The 20,863-nt window shown below is 45.9% G+C and overlaps 1 pseudogene; it reads left to right on the forward strand.

Moving 5' to 3' along the window:
* Nucleotides 1–15,100: 15,100 nt before the first annotated feature.
* On the forward strand, nt 15,101–15,931 carry LOC144112476 (uncharacterized; annotated as a pseudogene).
* The last annotated feature ends 4,932 nt before the right edge of the window (nt 15,932–20,863 follow it).

A 20,863-nucleotide genomic window follows, 5' to 3' on the forward strand; every position in this document is an offset into this window, starting at 1 on the left:
CCCGACATCGATGGAGTCCCCTATACTATGACCTCTGCACGACGGCACCCACATCATTCACGGAGAAATCCAGGCAGCCTTCGCAACCATACAGAGGCTAACTGCCTTCTTAGTCCGTTCCACAAATGCGCATTTCAAGAGCGGAATCCGAAGCTGCTGCACAGTCACCACTGGTGGAGCCTATACGTGTCCACGGATCATCCCCCTCCCCTCTTCTTGCTACCGTCAAGCTGCACATGCGCACTACTGCCCGACATCGACGGCGTCCCCTACACTATGACCGCTGCGTGAGCGCACCCACATCATTCACGGAGCAATCCAGGCAGCCTCCGCAACCATACAGAGGCTGACCGCCTTCTTCGCCCATTCCAGAAATGCGCGTGTGAAGAGCGGAATCCGAAGCGGATGCACAGTCAGCACTGGTGGAGCCTATACGTGTCCACGGATCATCCCCCTCCCCTCTTCTTGCTACCGGCAAGCTGCACATGCGCACTACTGCCCGAGATCTATGGCGTCCCCTACACTATGACCGCTGCACGACGGCACCCACATCATTCACGGAGCAATCCAGACAGCCTCCGCAACCATACAGAGGCTAACCGCCTTCTTCGTCCATTCCAGAAATGCGCGTTTGAAGAGCGGAATCCGAAGCGGATGCACAGTCACCACTGGTGGAGCCTATACGTGTCCACGGATCGTCCCCCTCCCCTCTTCTTGCTACCGGCAAGCTGCACATGCGCACTACTGCCCGAGATCTATGGCGTCCCCTACACTATGACCGCTGCACGACGGCACCCACATCATTCAAGGAGCAATACAGGCAGCCTCCGCAACCATACAGAGGCTAACCGCCTTCTTCTTCCATTCAAGAAATGCGCGTTTGAAGAGCGGAATCCGAAGTTGCTGCCCAGTCACCACTGGTGGAGCCTATACGTGTCCACGGATCGTCCCCCTCCCCTCTTCTTCCTACCGGCAAGCTGCACCTGCGCACTACTGCCAGACATCGACGGAGTCCCCTATACTATGACCGCTGCACGACGGCACCCACATCATTCACGGAGAAATCCAGGCAGCCTTCGCAACCACACAGAGGCTAACTGCCTTCTTAGTCCGTTCCACAAATGCGCGTTTCAAGAGCGGAATCCGAAGTTGCTGCACAGTCACCACTGGTGGAGCCTACACGTGTCCACGGATCGTCCCCCTCCCCTCTTGCTACCGGCCAGCTGCACCTGCGCACTACTGCCCGACATCGACGGAGTCCCCTATACTATGACCGCTGCACGACGGCACCCACATCATTCACGGAGCAATCCAGGCAGCCTTCGCAACCATGCAGAGGCTAACTGCCTTCTTAGTCCATTCCACAAATGCGCGTTTCAAGAGCGGAATCCGAAGTTGCTGCATAGTCACCACTGGTGGAGCCTACACGTGTCCACGGATCGTCCCCCTCCTTTCTTCTTGCTACCGGCAAGCTGCACCTGCGCACTACCGCCCGACATCGATGGAGTCCCCTATACTATGACCGCTGCACGACGGCACCCACATCATTCACGGAGAAATCCAGGCAGCCTTCGCAACCATACAGAGGCTAACTGCCTTCTTAGTCCGTTCCACAAATGCGCGTTTCAAGAGCGGAATCCGAAGTTGCTGCACAGTCACCACTGGTGGAGCCTATACGTGTCCACGGATCGTCCCCCTCCCCTCTTCTTGCTACCGGCAAGCTGCACCTGCGCACTACTGCCCGACATCGACGGAGTCCCCTATACTATGACCGCTTGCACGACGGCACCCACATCATTCACGGAGAAATCCAGGCAGCCTTCGCAACCATACACAGGCTAACTGCCTTCTTAGTCCATTCCACAAATGCGCGTTTCAAGAACGGAATCCGATGTTGCTGCATTGTTACCACTGCTGGAGCCTACACGTGTCCACGGATCGTCCCCATCCCCTCTTGCTACCGGCAAGCTGCACCTGCGCACTACTGCCCGACATCGACGGTGTCCCCTATACTATGACCGCTGCACGACGGCACCCACATCATTCACGGAGCAATCCAGGCAGCCTTCGCAACCATACAGAGGCTAACTGCCTTCTTAGTCCATTCCTCAAATGCGCGTTTCAAGAGCGGAATCCGAAGTTGCTGCATAGTCACCACTGGTGGAGCCTACACGTGTCCACGGATCGTCCCCCTCCCCTCTTCTTGCTACCGGCAAGCTGCACCTGCGCACTACTGCCCGACATCGATGCAGTCCCCTATACTATGACCACTGCACGACGGCACCCACATCATTCACGGAGAAATCCAGGCAGCCTTCGCAACCATACAGAGGCTAACTGCCTTCTTGTCCGTTCCACAAATGCGCGTTTCAAGAGCGGAATCCGAAGTTGCTGCACAGTCACCACTGGTGGAGCCTATACGTGTCGACGGATCGTCCCCCTCCCCTCTTCTTGCTACCGGCAAGCAGCACCTGCGCACTACTGCCCGACATCGACGGAGTCCCCTATACTATGACCACTGCACGACGGCACCCACATCATTCACGGAGAAATCCAGGCAGCCTTCGCAACCATACAGAGGCTAACTGCCTTCTTAGTCCATTCCACAAATGCGCGTTTCAAGAGCGGAATCCGAAGTTGCTGGATAGTCACCACTGGTGGAGCCTACACGTGTCCACGGATCGTCCCCCTCCCCTCTTGCTACCGGCAAGCTGCACCTGCGCACTACTGCCCGACATCGACGGAGTCCCCTATACTATGACCGCTGCACGACGGCACCCACATCATTCACGGAGAAATCCAGGCAGCCTTCGCGACCATACAGAGGCCTACTGCCTTCTTAGTCCATTCCACAAATGCGCGTTTATAATAATAATTGGTTTTTTGGGGGAAAGGAAATGGCGCAGTATCTGTCTCATATATCATTGGACACCTGAACCGCGCCGTAAGGGAAGGGATAAAGGAGGGATTGAAAGAAGAAAGGAAGAAGAGGTGCCGTAGTGGAGGGCTCCGGAATAATTTCGACCACCTGGGGATCTTTAACGTGCACTGACATCGCGCAGCACACGGGCGCCTTAGCGTTTTTCCTCCATAAAAACGCAGCCGCCGCGGTTCAAGAGCGGAATCCGACGTTGCTGCATAGTTACCACTGCTGGAGCCTACACGTGTCCACGGATCGTCCCCCTCCCCTCTTGCTATCGGCAAGCTGCACCTGCGCACTACTGCCCGACATCGACGGAGTCCCCTATACTATGACCGCTGCACGACGGCACCCACATCATTCACGGAGCAATCCAGGCAGCCTTCGCAACCATACAGAGGCTAACTGCCTTCTTAGTCCATTCCACAAATGCGCGTTTCAAGAGCGGAATCCGAAGTTGCAGCATAGTCACCACTGGTGGAGCCTATACGTGTCGACGGATCGTCCCCCTCCCCTCTTCTTGCTACCGGCAAGCTGCACCTGCGCACTACTGCCCGACATCGATGGAGTCCCCTATACTATGACCACTGCACGACGGCACCCACATCATTCACGGAGAAATCCAGGCAGCCTTCGCAACCATACAGAGGCTAACTGCCTTCTTAGTCCGTTCCACAAATGCGCGTTTCAAGAGCGGAATCCGAAGTTGCTGCACAGTCACCACTGGTGGAGCCTATACGTGTCGACGGATCGTCCCCCTCCCCTCTTCTTGCTACCGGCAAGCAGCACCTGCGCACTACTGCCCGACATCGACGGAGTCCCCTATACTATGACCACTGCACGACGGCACCCACATCATTCACGGAGAAATCCAGGCAGCCTTCGCAACCATACAGAGGCTAACTGCCTTCTTAGTCCATTCCACAAATGCGCGTTTATAATAATAATTGGTTTTTTGGGGGAAAGGAAACAGCGCAGTATCTGTCTCATATATCATTGGACACCTGAACCGCGCCGTAAGGGAAGGGATAAAGGAGGGATTGAAAGAAGAAAGGAAGAAGAGGTGCCGTAGTGGAGGGCTCCGGAATAATTTCGACCACCTGGGGATCTTTAACGTGCACTGACATCGCGCAGCACACGGGCGCCTTAGCGTTTTTCCTCCATAAAAACGCAGCCGCCGCGGTTCAAGAGCGGAATCCGAAGTTGCTGCATAGTCACCACTGGTGGAGCCTACACGTGTCCACGGATCGTCCCCCTCCCCTCTTCTTGCTACCGGCAAGCTGCACCTGCGCACTACTGCCCGACATCGACGGCGTCCCCCACACTATGACCGCTGCACGATGGCACCCACATCATTCACTGAGCAATCCAGGCAGCCTCCACAACCATACAGAGGCTAACCGCCTTCTTCGTCCATTCCAGAAATGCGCGTTTGAAGAGCGGAATCCGAAGCTGCTTCACAGTCACCACTGGTGGAGCCTACTATACCTGTCCACAGATCGTCCCCCTCCCCTCTTCTTGCTACCGGCAAGCTGCACATGCGCACTACTGCCCGACATCGACGGCGTCCCCTACACTATGACCGCTGCACGACGGCACCCACATCATGCACGGAGAAATCCAGGCAGCCTTCGCAACCATACAGAGGCTAACTGCCTTCTTAGTCCATTCCACAAATGCGCGTTTCAAGAGCGGAATCCGAAGTTGCTGCACAGTCACCACTGGTGGAGCCTACACGTGTCCACGGATCGTCCCCCTCCCCTCTTGCTACCGGCAAGCTGCACCTGCGCAGTACTGCCCAACATCGACGGAGTCCCCTATACTATGACCGCTGCACGACGGTACCCACATCATTCACGGAGCAATCCAGGCAGCCTTCGCAACCATACAAAGGGTAACTGCCTTCTTAGTCCATTCCACAAATGCGCGTTTCAAGAGCGGAATCCGAAGTTGCTGCACAGTCACCACTGATGGAGCCTACACGTGTCCACAGATCGTCCCCCTCCCCTCTTCTTGCTACCGGCAAGCTGCACCTGCGCACTACTGCCCGACATCGACGGAGTCCCCTATACTATGACCGCTGCACGACGGCACCCACATCATTCACGGAGCAATCCAGCAGCCTCCGCAACCAGACAGAGGCTAACCGCCTTCTTCGTCCATACCAGCTGTGTATCCTGTACCTTTAATTACAAACATCGTTCTTAGGCTCCTGGATTGCTCCGTTTGTGTCCAGTATGGGTGATAAGCCTCCTTCAGCCATAAAAGAACTTGTAAAGGCTATGACTGACTTGAGTGCACAGTTTGACACTAAGCAAAGTGAACTGAAGCTCGACTTAAAGCATGTGATTGAATATGAAATGGAATCTGTCAGAACTTCGGTGGGTTTTATCAATGAAAATTTCGAAGAATTTAGAACTGAGTTCTCTGAGCTTAAAGAGACCCTGTCTGAGGTGAAAAACTTAAACCAGGAAATGAAAAAAGAAAACAACCGACTTACAAAGAAGTGAAAACTCTCATGCATGAATTAACTGGACTGCAGCAGTACACTAGAAGAAATAGCCTCGAAATCAAAGGCATCCCTCCGGAACCCAGTGAAAATCTGATTTCAGTGATGACATTGATCTGCCATTGCTTGAGCACCGAGTTCAATGAATCCAATGTTGAAGCTATCCATCGTGTGCCCTCAAAGAACAAAGATGAACCCAACATCGTTAAGTTTTCTTCCAGAAAAGTGAGAGACAGCATTCTGAAAACAGCGAAAAAGCAACGGCTGAACACTAAACTATTGAGCTTTGACGATCACGAGAATCTTTTGTTCATCAATGATCATTTGTGCCCGGTAAACAAAATTTTACTAAGTAAAGCGCGGAGAGCCAAAAAGGAAAGACAGTGGAAACACACATGGGTATCAGGTGGCAAGATCCGGATACGCAAGACAGAAGCCTCGCATGTTCTACATATAACCTGTGGTGATGACCTTGCTCAGGTAGTATACAATCATGGCCTTTTCCGTTGAAGAAATCAGCGCTAAGTGGCACGAGGGCGAAAACCTTTCCATTTTTCATTGCTATGTCCGCAGTATAAATAAAAATATAGACCAACCTACTGTACATTTATCGCAACATTTTTTCCAGTATGATCTTATCGCTGTAACTGAAAGCTGGCTTAAGAACGGAGACATACCGCACATAATGGGTTACACAACACTACCAAGAGATAGCACCGCAAGAGGTGGCGGCGTCGCTCTTTATACTAAAAAGGGCGTAGATTATCAACAACTCGCAGATACCTCTCCAAGTTCTAAAACCATGGAAGCACGCTTTATTCGCCTTAAAACAGACTCATAATAGGCGTGGTATATCGTCTACCAAACTCGTGCACAAGTCAATCCATATCTGATATGGAGTCCATTCTGGTTCCTCTGATGTCTTTTATTAATCAATTAGTAATAGTTGGCGATTTCAATATTGTCCTCTCAAAGGATGACTGTCCTGATTATTTATTCTTATTGGAATCGTTCAACCTCAAGAACGTTATCAATGCGCCCACTAGAATCACACATCAGTTTGCAACAATTATTGATCACATTTTATGCAACCGTGATACGGATGTCTGTGCTGGTGCTAATAATAAAAGCATTGCTGATCACTGTTAAACATTTGTGTTCCTCCCACGTTCGGGTCTCAATTGTAATTGTCTTAACCATACCAATGTATTTTCACGGGCGGACTACGCACACGTCAGACGTTTACTTCAATCTTTTCATTTTTAAAATTTGTGCTACAGTGACGTTCACACAGAACTTGCTAGCATCGTATCGGCTATTTCCGATGCAATTACCAAATCAACGCAGGAGTTTTCATGGCGCAACTATAAATATGCCATATGACCTTGGATTACTGAGGAAAGACTCCCAGAATTGAGAAAAAAAAAAGGATTCATACTACAATGAGCTCAAAAACAACAGAACAAATGCCTATTACCAGACACAGTTTAAGTATTACAGAAACAAATCCGTGGCACTGATGAGAAAACCAAAGAAATTGTATTATACTAATTTGGTTAACTGCCAGGGAAATGATACTAAGCAATTATGGAAGATTGTAGGAGAAGTTACTGGAACGGTTAAAAGAATGCAGTTCGTTCCTGACCACTTGTCAATACGGACTGCAGACCAGTTTAATCAATTCTTCACAAACTACGGTCAGAACTGTGCGCAACCTACTTCCTTAGCCCCAGTGACAACCGTCATACCTCGATATATTATACTGAATTCAGTTTCTCGAACATTACTAGCGATGAAGTTAAATGTGTTCTTGCAAACATGCCTGCGAATAAAGCGGCGGGCCAGCAGCATACTGGCTAGCGTAATCAAGGACATTGATTTGCTTTGTGCTCCATTGTGCAGAATATTCAATCACGCGATATACTCTAGCTTATACCCTGATACTTAAAAAGTTGCAAAAGGTGTTCTAATATTTAGATCTCGTGACCCTAACAACCCGTCTAGCTACAGGCCAATATCTGTACTGTGTCATCAATACCATTTTTGAAAAATTGCTTCCCAACTGCAAACTATTCTTGGTATTAATCACATTATTTGTCCTCAGCAACATGGATTTCTTTCTAGCAGGTCCACATCCACGGCTGTATTTGCTCTATCACACTTTATTCTATCTGCTCTTCATAACCATAATGTCGCTGTAAGCGCATTTATAGACATCAATAAAGCTTTCGACACTGTATCACACTCCATTTTTTTAATGAAACTCGAAGCATATGGTGTACGAAGCAGGGCACTGGAATTCTTTAAAAGTTACCTTTCCTCACGACAGCAGCAAGTTGTCTTCAAACAGTTCAGGTCCGCATACCTAACTATTACGTCTGGTGTACCCCAGGGCTCAGTTCTGGAACCGATTTTATTTTACTCTTTATTAATGACCTCCCTCATGCTCATATTTTGATGCATGCGGGTGGCACTGCACTTGTCTTTACTGGCAACTCACTTTAGTCAGTGGAAAATCCTATGAACAATGAACTCCAACGTATCTCGACATGATTTCGTAATAACTACCTAACTTAAAACACTGAAAAAACTAAATATGTTAATTTTCCTTCAAAGCAAAAGTGCATTGAATCAAGTGTTTTTTTTCTATATGTGTTGAAAACAGAAATATTTGAAGTGTGTATTTCTTTAAATATTTAGGAGTTATGTTTGACCGGAGGGAACAGGTGCACAGTGTGTGTAAAAAGTTTGCGTACGGTTGTTTTACGTTGGCAAAGGTACGGCGGCGCCTTCCACGTGCTATTCTTAGATGATTGCATTTTACATTATGTCACAGTCATCTCAGTTATTGCAGAGAATCATGGAGAACCACATACAAAACGTATTTATCACCATTGCTGAGACTACAAAAACGTGCCTTGAAAACCATGGGGTTATCTACTTCGTATAATTCTAACAATGACATTTTTGACGCAATGCAAATCATGTCGTTCACAACCTTACGCGACTATGAAATAGCTCTTATGGCTAATAATATTATAAATACCAACTACCCCTTACATCTTAGTACATTCAGCATTCCTGTCCGCAACGCTAGAAAAACCAGTAAAGGCAATTTAAATCTTCCTATTTGTCATAATGTGTACGGAGAAAGATGAATAGAATTTACAGGAGCGAAAATTTGGAACTCCTTGCTAATTGAAATAAATCAAGCTAGGAATTTCAAACTGACATGCAAGCGACATTTTCTGGGAATCGAAGCAAAGCTGAAAAATTAGTTTGTCTGCAATGTGTTTGTGACTGCTGGCCTACATGTTATTTTGTATTGGACCACTGACTAGCCTCATTGGCTATCAGTCCAAATATCTGTGTATAAACTTTGTTTCTCAATCAATAAAACTTCTTGATGAGGATATATGCACACGCAAAAGCAAACGCATGTAAAGAGCAACTTGGGTGCCAAAAGAAAAGACGAGATGGGCCTACGCTGCAGATACGCGGTTTCAGGTCACGCACGAGCCTCGGAGTAAGCTTCAGCGACGTGTTATCAAAACAGGAAAAAAAATAATTTTAGTTCTACTAGGCGAAACAAAAATGAGCGTAAACCAACATGCCTTGACGACGTTGCTAACGGAAACCCAGGGATGAAATAAAAGGCTGCAACAGCTGCAGCCATGAATTCAATGCAGCCTTCTGTCCTACGCCCTCTCACAGCACAGTGAACGCTCAAACATAAGCGTTACATCCTCGTTACGCCCCCGTTTTATTTTCTTGTGGCTAAGTGTGGAGATAAGACTGCTTGGAGCCAGACGGGAAGGGGGGACGTAATGAGGTAGGAGCCCTGGCGCACCGCACCCATGGTAAAGCAGACCGCGCGTGCGGCACAACACGGCGTGGAGGAGAGATCAAGGTAATCAAGGCACAAGTAATCCGGTGGGGGTGGGTGGGGCTCACAAGCGACGCGAACACAACACAAACTATACCGCCGCGACTGGACGGCAATGTAGGTAGAGCAGGTTAATCCATGGGCACTCGCAGCAAGAGTGTGGTGGGCTTCCGAAGATCTCTCCCGCCTATGGCCGCAGCGGACGGCCACGCTGCCGCCAACAACATGCCGCAGTCGCCGGAGGCGCTGAGGGACGCAGAGTGCGAATGCAGAGTGCGTGCTAGTAGTCGCTGATTGCCTTGAACTCCGCCGCCGCGAACGCCGCCTGGAACAGCGGCATCATGGAGTACTTATTCTTTATACAAATTTTACCCCGCTTAGCCCGAAGGCGCTACAGCAGGGGGGTTACAATGATAAAAAAAACATCTTCTTTCATACAGCACACTTGCTGACCTGAAAGGCGATTCCATTCACTGATAGAACGCACAAAAATGAATTTGCATACACATTAGTTCTGGTAGGGCATTCCAAAATCTTGAAGCAGTGATCAATACGAGAAGAGACACAATGAGGCCTGTGTAAATATTTTTCCGTTTGAATACCGGTTTTATCATGAAATATTTGATGCAGCAGTTTAAGGCGAAATTTTCTTCAGCATTGTTATTGCGCTACTAAAGGTTTACCCAGACAAGAACGACACACACATCAACTGATCAACTATCAACTGATTTTATTGCGTGGGAAATTCGTTTTATATGAACTGTTAAGATGAAAAAAAGAAGGGATACCAAAACAAGTAGCTTCATGGAGATGAGTTGTCTAATCTTCTGCTGACAGGCATGCGTAGAGTACGCAGTCTTTTCACTTCCTTAAAAAGTCAATCTCTCGCTTCGTCAGCGCTACCGAAGGGTCGCTTACGCAAGTGCCTTCCTTCTCAGACGTCATGCAAAATGCTTCATATAGCTCCCTTTGCATTTTATCTTGGGATCACAGGATGACAGTGGTGCTATCAAGCAATGGCTTGCAGTTTTTGCACTTGGAGCAATGCGCCGCCAGATTACCCCATGCGGGAACCAAGCCGCATAACCAGCGATGCTCCTGGAGCCGTTCATTCAGGCATCGTCCCGTCTGGCCGACATATGCCCTGCCACATTATAACGGTATCTTGTACACGACTTTGGAGTTGTGTTAGTTGCATCTTGTGAGTACATGACTTTCTGATGGCGGATGCAACTAAGTTTTAAAAACCAATTGGCCAGGCTGTCTTCAGCTGGGTTCCCTGGTTCGCTCGTAACGGCAGCCGCTGAAAGCCTGCTACAAAAGATGAAGAGAAAGGCTGTGAGAGCTGGGGAAGATGTCCCTCGAGAAGAGGTGGTGCGACGTGTGGTGGTGCCCTATGTGCACAAGCTAGCCCACAACTTGAAGACGGTCGCGAGCAGGCATGGTGTGCCGCTTGTTTTTTCGACCCCAGAAAAGCTCGGAAGCCTTTGCTCTCGCACTGAAAGAGAAAGAAAAGAAAAAAGAGGGTGTGGCACCAAACATGGGCGAACGTTCATGAAGTGCGCCGAAGGTGTCGTCTACGAAATTCCCCTCTCCTGCGGCCGCTCCTATATAGGGCAAACAGGACGCTTCGTTAACGAGCGAATCAGGGAACATGAAAGAAACGTAGAGCAAGATAAAGAAGGCCAAAATATGCCTAAGCATATAAGGTCCTGCCAGTCACGCTCTTGTGAGCCATGCTTTTCTGGTGCGCGAATTCTTTCAAAAAGCAGACACAAAAGCCAGAGAATTAATCGAAGCTTTTTTTATTGCAAAGAAAGGAAGCATGTGTATCAGCGACACGTCCATATCTTTGTATAAGGCAGAGAAGAATTTTTTCACTCGTTCGCTATCTTATCAACCTTGAAGATGATAGCATTCCTAGAGTTTACGATGGTATATATTTGTCTGTGGTGCCTTCAAATAAATCAGTTGTGAGTGGCGCTCCGTCCCGTCTTTCTACCTTGTGTTGTGTCTGTTTTCGCGCCTGTAACCAAAAAGATGGACACTTAATTGCATTACGTGTAGAGAAAGTGATACCATAAAAGTTTCAAGTCTGCTCGGCTTGCTTTTCCTATTCCGTCACTACCGCTCGTCGCAAAAACTGCGCCTGCGCAGCCACCGATACTCCTCTGTGGTTGCCTTCTCCGCTTGCGAAGCTTTTCCACTACGGTGGATACACTCGGAAACCAAGCTCACCTTCAACTGGCGTCTATTCCGCCACCGCGCCCGGCCATGTCACGAGGCCTTGTACACTTGCCCACTGCCCTTCCATCACTGAGGAACGTTCTTTGTTAAACGGAGGCCTTGCGTCTCTTCTGGGAAATAGAAAATTTTGAAAATGAAACAGGCAGCAGCGACCGTAGCTGGAAATTGTTCTGCAAAGAGAACCGAAGGTAGCTGAAGACCCAACCAGCTAAGGCGGCGTACCCTTATGGCGAATCTTATGTCCCCCCCCCCCCCCCCCCGAATATTGTTTTTCCGCAGTCGGGCTTCTCATGCTCTGGCATCAAAAATGCCAGTGCGCCCCTCCATATTTCTAGGGGATGAGAGAATGTTTGCTTTTGACAAGGTATTACGCGACACCATTAACCTCCCGTTCAGCGGAGAAGCCGTAGTTGGCGTGGCATGTCGTGAAAACCACGATTGATCAAGCGGGTCACGACATCATGCGTTAATCTGTGGAATGTAAAATATTGAAACATGAATAAATTGTGGTTATGAGGACGTAGCATGATTGAAATATCATTATGACATTTGGGGATGTAAATTAAATTAATTAGGCTTGAATGAAAGTTAGGGTAATTTCTTGAGAATCGAGCCCACGACCTTTTGGTTGCGGGTCAGACAAGCTACCCCTGCGCCATTGAAGCATTTTTTAAACATGGTATTTATTACAGTGAGGCAATGTTCTATGTAGCACATGAAGTATGAACAAAACCACGAAGAAAACAATTGCAAATCAACACAATGCATAATACGGGACACCTAAACAGCTAAGCACGAGAAAAAACGCGACAAAGGGCACATCACTACAAGATTCATCACTACAGACCTAAGCAACGACGCACTAGAATGAGGGCAACGAAGAGCACGTTCGTTCGACTTGATTGAATGGAATCCTTGTGCGTCTTGTGACGTACTACGCGGTATAGTACGTCCACTGATGTGTGCTAATGCGTGTGTGTAATGAAACTAGAGGTACGAATTAAGAAAGTAGCAAATAACCATTAATACTGTCGCGTCATGCAATTAAGGCGTAGTTTTAGTCTCCCCTTGAGTTCCTAGCATTTTACCTAATATATGCTTTTTGTGTGGAATCTCTTATTGTCAATCACCTCAATCCCCTCCCATTCTTGGGTAGATGGCTAAGCTTCCATTCTTACCTGCCACAAGGTTTGCCTTTCTTGCTTAGCAAGAGCTGCTGCTCAGGATGCCTGACCTGGTTTCTAATACAAAAATAATCCCTGGCCGTTCTTTTAGGCACCACACTCCCTTTTTTTCTTTGTTATTCCGTAGGAAATAACTACCCTACGAAGAACAATGAATCGTGCGTGTATTTTTGCGTTCAGGCTGCATACATCTGCATTTGTTTTATCGTAGTTTCAGAAAATGCCAACAATTGCATATGTGCTGCTGACTGGATCGTAATGACCAGTCACCTAGTGCTTTGCACTGCTTTTTGTCGGCGGTACCCTTGCGCCATAAAAATACACCACCACCGTCATCATCATTGAAGCGAAGGGTCATCAAGCTATAGCGTTTTATTACGTAGATTATCCAATCCAGTCTATAACATTAAAAATGAAAACAGTGAAGGAAACTCAAAACACCACATAAAGTCCGGAGTTATTGGGCGCGAGCTCCACCACTGGAGCGAATGGCGCTAGCGTCGACCTTGCGCAGCAAGTGGGAATGGGATCGCGTGTCTCCTCTCACTGCTGCAGAAGCGGACTATCGGTCGCAGTTAGGCGTTCTAAATGCTAAAAGTCGCGCTATCATCTGCATTTTTCGTTGTTAGTGAGTGCCAGCATTTTACACTTCGATCGTGTGTCGTCGTCGGTGCTGCTACAGTTTATTTCAGCTTTCCCCATGGTCGCTTACTGCTCTGTGCCTCAATGCCGGACTTACGCGGCGGAACCAGGCGTAAGCTTCCACTTCTATCCGAAAGACAGGAAGCTACGAGAAGCCTGGTTAGTCAAGCTGCGAATGGGCAAAGATGCGAGTGTACATTCTCGTGTGTGCAGCAAAACTTTCACCGAACAAGATTTCGTCTATGGAGTTGGCGCTAAACTGTTCGGTGAGTAGCGGCCGAAGCTGCCGCGAGCATTTACGTCCGCGCATGTCTCTCTTGTGGAGCTAAGGAAGGTTAATTGCTGACAGGATGGAAAAGGCGCTGGCTTCTACGGGACGCAGTGCCGTCCCATAACCTGCCTGTTCGACCTTTGGATCGTCAGCCGTCTGCTCGGCGTCGCCGAAACAGGGCACAGGGCGGAGGTAAGCTGAATAGAAAAGGAACCAGCGAAAATAGACGCAAGACAAGAACAAAGGAGGCACACACCACAACGGGCGCGATTACGCAGTTTTAATTTCGCGCACAGCACGCCGTGCGTAGCATATTTACATGTTTAGAAACAAGTATTGCACTGTGTCTCAAATAACTTTTTGCTTGCTGCGCTTGTTTTGTGCAGTGATGCTTTAGGTAACGTTGGCGTGTAATTGATGAATGGATGTATTCATTGTGTCGCGAGACTCATAAAAGTGCACTAATGCTTGCCTGTGGCACGCGACTTCTATAATTAAGCTAATTTCGTATTTTGGCGCTCCTATGCTTAATGATGTTACCTTTTCTTACAAGTGTTAGATTCAGTGTCTGGTAATGATGCTCATGTCATTGCTCTGCATTTCGAGCCGCTTGCACGTGCGTGACAAGCACGTACGAGCGTATCTTAAAACGGCTTGGCTAAATGTCCACTGCATGCATTCTTAAAATCATTGTACACCATAAGCTAAAATTTTGTTTCCGCAAATGAGCTAAGCAAACACAAGCACAGTTTTAACAACCAACGTTAATAAATACAAAGCCCTGGTGCTCTTCAGGATGTTGGCAATCGTATCTTTATTGATGTTACATCATCACCTATGTATCAACTGCGAGCTTCTTTATTTCTTAATCAAGAATGTCAATAGAGAGGAATTAAGGCTGGTATTGCAGTGCATGCAGCAAGTTTGGAGAATTTATACCTACTTGCATAGCAAAGGCTGTGGCCAACTGTTTTAATAATTGGCTTTCATACAGCTAGAGGTTTGCAGTACCATTTTGGGAGAAATGCATATCTGAATCTGACATTTTATTTCCAGAAGACAGGGCGTTGAGCGACATTTTTTCTAAAGAGAAGCCGTTACCGTTGCCTGCATGTGAGCCAGAGATTGAAGCAAGTGCATCTTCCTCAGGAGAAATCGAAGACAGTGCACCTGACTCGTGGGGCAACGCAGATATCAATCCCAGTCCAGGTGGCAATCAAGGTATCATTGTCAGCTGTGCTATTTATATATTTATTGCATTTGTTGACTGCGAAAATAATTTACATTATCTGCTTCAGATATCTCTGCTGAGCTTCAAGCCGTAAGGAAGGAGATTGGCGTGCAAGCCAACACGCTCGATGCTGCACGAAAACAACCGCTGAGCACGGTAAGCATTCAGGGAGAAAAAGATCTGAACATCTTAACTGGGATTCCCTGCTTCCAGCTGTTCTATAACATATGCGATGTTTATACTGACAGCCGGATGCTCATGCAAGCAAAACGGTTTTGCTTATCAAACGAAGACGCGGTGTTGTTAACGCTCATCAAGCTTCACCACAACATGTCATTCGCATTGCTTGGTGTGCTTTTTGGCATTCATCGCACCACAGCATCAGAAATATTCAAGGCCAGTGTAATAATCTTGGCTGAAATAATGAAAAATGCAGTTTTTTGGCCGAGCAAGGAAGCTGTTGTTGATAACTTTACGGTGTACTTCAAGGAGTACTCGAGTGTGAGAGCTGTGCTAGACTGCACGTAGATCCCAATTCAGAGGCCAAAGGATATGGAGTCCCAGCTGTTGACATACAGCTGGTACAAGGGTGTGTACACAGCCAAGGTTTTAGTCTGTGAGACACCGGGAGGTCACATAAGTTATGTAAGCAAAGCTTATGGTGGCCGGGCATCTGACTCTCATATAACGAAGGAAAGCAAGATACTAGGATTGTTTCTACCTTCAATTGACAGTGTCATGGTGGATAAAGGGTTCTTAATAGACAAACTTTGCCTTGAGCATCAAATAACAATGGTGGATCCCCCGTTCCTATGCAAGAGAAAGCAACTTACAAAAAATGAAGCTGAAAAAAATCAAAGTATCGCAGCCGCTCGCGTTCATGTGGAGCGTGCAATCCAGCGAATGAAAGTGTTTAAGATATTGACGGGGAACTTGAGCACCGAGCTTTTTGCTTACATTGATGACATTATACAAGTCATTGCGGGAATTGTGAATCTCTCCAAGCCCATCTTCAGCAGCGACAAGTTTTTGGTACAATAAAGGGCTACCAAAGTGCATGGACATAATGTTTCAGTACAGTTTCTTCTTAGATTCTTTCCTACGGCTCCTTTATATGTTTGCTTGAACCAAGTGGTAAGCATTTTTGCAATATTCTTTTAAGTAAGTTGTACATTGCATTTGCTTCTTTATGTTCTTTATTTATTAGTTACCTGCATCGCCCCGCAGGGCATTACAGCAGGGGGGTACAGACTTCATTTGTAGGTATAAAGCAATTATTGCAGTGCATGGAAAAATGCTTCGTTAGATGTAATACATACAATGCTCGATGGCAAACTGTTCCAGTCCCGAACAGTTCTAACAAAAAAAGAATAACGCAAGACGTCACCCTTGCAAGAAAATTCTCTGACCTTCAAGCAGTGGTCCAGTCGCTTTGATATATAATGAGGTGCCTGGATATATTGTTCGCGGTTTATGCCAGTTTTTGAATAATAAATCTCATAGAAAAATTTCAATCTGATGTACCTTCTACGGTCCTTAAACTCTTGCCAGTTAAGTTTTCGTTTGCTTTCTGTCATACTAACTTGCCAATTATAATTACCAAGAACAAATCTAACTGCCCTATTCTGAATTTTCTCTAATTTTCCTACACACTCAGATGTGTGTGGGTCCCAGCAAACACATCCATATTCAAGTATGGAGCGTACATAACTGAAATACAGCTGTGTTTTTAAGTTACTTGGTAAATGGCTAAAATTCCGCCGTAGAAAACCTAAACGTGACGCTGCCTTATTCGCAATATAATTATTGTGCTTATTCCATCGTAAGTCCGATGTAAAAAAGACGCCTAGATATTTAAATGACTTGCTTATGTTGAGAGTAAAATCATTAATTCTATACCTATACGGATGATTAGCACGTTTTCTTGTGAAGGTGACGTGAACAGTTTTGTTTATATTTAAAGACATGTCCCAACGTACACACCAGTCTGCCACAGTATCTAAATCAGTTTGCAGGATTTGTGAATCAGAAGTGGAATTTACTACTCTGTAAACAACACAATCATCGGCAAACATCCTGAATGAAGACTGTATGCCAACTGAAATATCATTAATATACAGCAAAAACAAAAGTGGTCCCAATACTGAGCCTTGGGGAACTCCCGACGTAACTGGTGCATACTGTGAAGAAATACCGTTCAGAACAACAGCCTGCCTTCGTAACGACAGATATTCTGCAATCCACGCAATTACTTTACAATCCAGGTTATACGCTTTCAATTTGGAGAGAAGAAGACTGTGCGCGACAACATCAAATGCCTTGCGGAAATCCAAGAAAACGCAGTCCACAATTTGTTGCTTATCGATTGCCGATGCCAAATCATGAACGAACTCCACCAGCTGCGTACTGCAGGAAAATCCACGCCTGAAACCATGTTGACTAGTGCATAGGAGATTGTGTTTGGTGAGATGAGCCATAACGCAACTATATATTACATGCTCCATAATTTTACAGGTTATGCTGGTTAAGGAAATGGGTCTGTAGTTCTGAACGGAGTTTCGCATACCACTCTTATGTATGGGCACGACACGCGCTACCTTCCAATCAGCAGGCAAGTCGGTTTCATTAAGAGACTTCTGGAACAGCCGGGTGAAATACAGACATAATGTATCCGCACAATTCCTTAAAATTGCGGCAGGAATGTCATCAGGGCCAAAAGCCTTAGCCTGATTCAAATCCTTCAATAATTTACGCACACCGTCAACACAAAAAGTAACTTCCGGCATGCAATCTATTTCAAGAGGTAATGCAAAACAGACAGAACGTGAACTAGGTGGCAAAAACACAGATGAAAAATAACGGCTAAACATTTCAACTTTAGCCTCATCATCATGGATGATTATCTGATCATTTTTCAGAGCAGGTACTGAGCTGTCATCCTTGCCATTACGCATCATATGCCTTACTTTTGTTACTTCCGTTACATATGTGCTTGAGGTGCCTTGCTTCTCTTGACCAAAATGTTTTTCTGTAATTGTTTAGTGTTTTCATTCTGTACACGCTTTTTTCTTCCTTGTGCCGGTCCTTCCAAATGTGTTCCCCCTTTGGAATCACAGGGCATTCCTGTATATCAGTAATTACGCAGCAAACAGCATGACATTAAGTACGCAAGTTGCATTTTCATAGTGTCAGTAACAGCAAAGTTCGAAATGCTCTAAAGTAAACACATTTTTTACTGCCAGCCATGGGCACAGTAAAAATGAAATAATGGTGGACACCAGTGTTCATTGAGAGACAAGGGAAGGCAACACATATGGCTTGAAAAAGTAGATAGCCCTCTCCACAACATCATTGAAGAAAGAAGCGTTGAACTCTACAGGGAACAACAAGTAGTTTTCCCTGTCTTGAAACACAAAAACATCTGCACTAGACACCCCTGCCAAACCCATCTGGACCTGCACTTGACAGAAATACCTGCTGGTCTTCTTCAGAGACAAGCTTATGCCTTCACTTGTTATTTCTTTTGCCTTGAATTTGTCTAAACTCATCGGGCGCTTCACTTCAAGAACTCTGTGACTACCCCATCTGTGACTACCCATGTGACTACCCCATCTGGACTGGCGCCAATGCATGGATGCTGGTCTGAAATTAAAAGTCCGCACTTTTCAACTTTCACATCTTCATGCTGACTTGCAGCTAAATAAGCCATCTTTGCTGTTTCTTCTAGAAGAGTGCCTCAACATTGCAGGTATCTGCACCGAGTTTTCTTTCAACACAACTTTCAGCAGAGGTCGCACATCATGTGGGTCCATCCTTGTTCTGAGTGTATGCACTCGTGTATAAACAGAATATGCAATTGATGCTGTTACCATTCCTTTTCTGTATACCAACCAGTCTGGAGAATTTGCTTGGGCTTTTGTTAAATTATTTATCATGTCAATTTCTGTGTTTGTGTATGTTGGAGGCAGCTGTACATTTCTTCTGCTGAGAGCACTCCTGCTGCAATGACCTTCTCAGCAGCTTCAACAAGTGCTGGTGGGTTTCTCACGGCAAGGTTTGCTCGTCTTCCTGTGCTTGTTTGACTGTCTTCATGCTGCTTCTGCAGCTGGACAGTGGATGAGATTGGCTGTATGGGTAGCAGTGGCGCTGTATCGCTGCATGATGGATCCACAGTTGTATTGCCTGAACCTTTACTTGACAATGGGTATGTCAATTGGTCACAGCGACTTCCTGAAATGAAAGAAATACAAATTTATTCCTATACTTTTAAACAAAAAATAAATTGGAACTGCATTTTTTGTATTTGGTTATGTTGCTCTCACTAAAAGACGTATACTGAAGCATCTGCTTTTTCCTTAAACCATTTATTTTATGGGTAACAAAACAGTAAGCTCAAATAACAGGCACAAACAGTGACAACACACTATATGAAAATGCTTACACACAGTAAATAAGCTTGCCAATTGTTGGCATTAGTAAGTTTCAATTGCCATGCTATAACAAGGTGCTAAGTCATGAAGCAGATTGCATCAAACTAAACTATAACAATATATCCACTTACTGCCTTCATTGTGGCGGAGTGCAACACAGTTGTATGGCAATTCTTGAAGCAACCTCTTCAGGATGTTGCCATCAGGCACCTTGACATTACCTCTTTTAGCCTGAAACGCGAAAAGTCCCATCAGCGAATTCTCCTGAGTACACAAATAGCGTTTTCACTTCACGTGAGCACTTTTTAATCATCATTATGATGATAAAAACTGAACTTAGTACAGCTCTGAGGCTGTTGGATGGCTGCTCTCAACGAACTTTCTGCTGCTTAACTTGATCAGTACTCCAGAGATTCTCAAGGTACATTGGAAGAGGCTCTTGTGACGTCAGGCTTACTAAACAGTCACGCTCGAAATGAGAAAGTTTCACTTAAAATTACAGATTAATATTTTTGTGAGTATGCCAAGCAACATTTCCAAGAATTTTTTTTATTTTGATGCTTTTTCTCCTTGCTTAACACATGAAACCTCTTAGAAACAATTAAAAAGCATCTATTGTATTGTTTTAACCGTCTTAAGTATTCCAGCTATGGTGGACGAACAACTTCGATAGCAGCCACGGCTTGGTAGTCTCAATGCACTCTGTGCGAGACCACAATAAGCATTGACCTCAATGATCATTCACAGCACTTATCTGACACTAGCATTATGAACAAAGCAAGCACTTGAAACCACAAAAAGAGTCCCTGTTAAAAAACTATTGTAACTTTGACTAACCTGCAGCATGCATTGTAGAGACATTGGCACATATAAATGTGCGAGTACAAATACCTGTGATACTGTGTTCATAATCAAATGAAACAGCAGTAAACGGCTCTCTTATGAAGGGTACAGAAACCTGACAATACTCTGCCTTGGTGTATCTTAGTTTATAAGCAAAATAATGATGACAGACTATGCATCTTATTTTGCCGCTGCAAATTTCGTGTATGGTTACGCCAAAATCAAACTTGCACCACAAAAACAACATCTAACGTTGCTACAGTTTGAAGTGCAGTCATAACTGCCAATCAATCATATGCTAATAAAATAACATTCTGTAATACTCTATCCTCCTCTTATTTAAAATTTGATGCAACATGTATCATGACTTACCTTTTTGGTACAAGGCAGGTCCACTATCTTCCTTGGTGCATATTTTCCTTTCACACCAGCTTTCTAATTTTTTGCCCATTGCTGAGGCAAATCAGTAGATGACATGAGGTCGAAGGTCTCTGCGTCATTAATGTGCAGCAGAAGAGCGACCATGTGTTTGCACTTGTGCTGGCTAGAAAAAATAAAGGCATAACTAACTTTTGTTTCCTAAAACAAAGCACGCATATCAGCATGAACTTGTAAGCTTTACAAAACACACCTTACTTTACAATGTTCTCACATGTTTCAGCAGTAGATGCAGATTACATGTTACAATGTTTCATAATAT

This window comes from Amblyomma americanum, unplaced genomic scaffold (assembly GCF_052857255.1).
Source record: "Amblyomma americanum isolate KBUSLIRL-KWMA unplaced genomic scaffold, ASM5285725v1 scaffold_175, whole genome shotgun sequence".
NCBI classification, from domain to species: domain Eukaryota; kingdom Metazoa; phylum Arthropoda; class Arachnida; order Ixodida; family Ixodidae; genus Amblyomma; species Amblyomma americanum.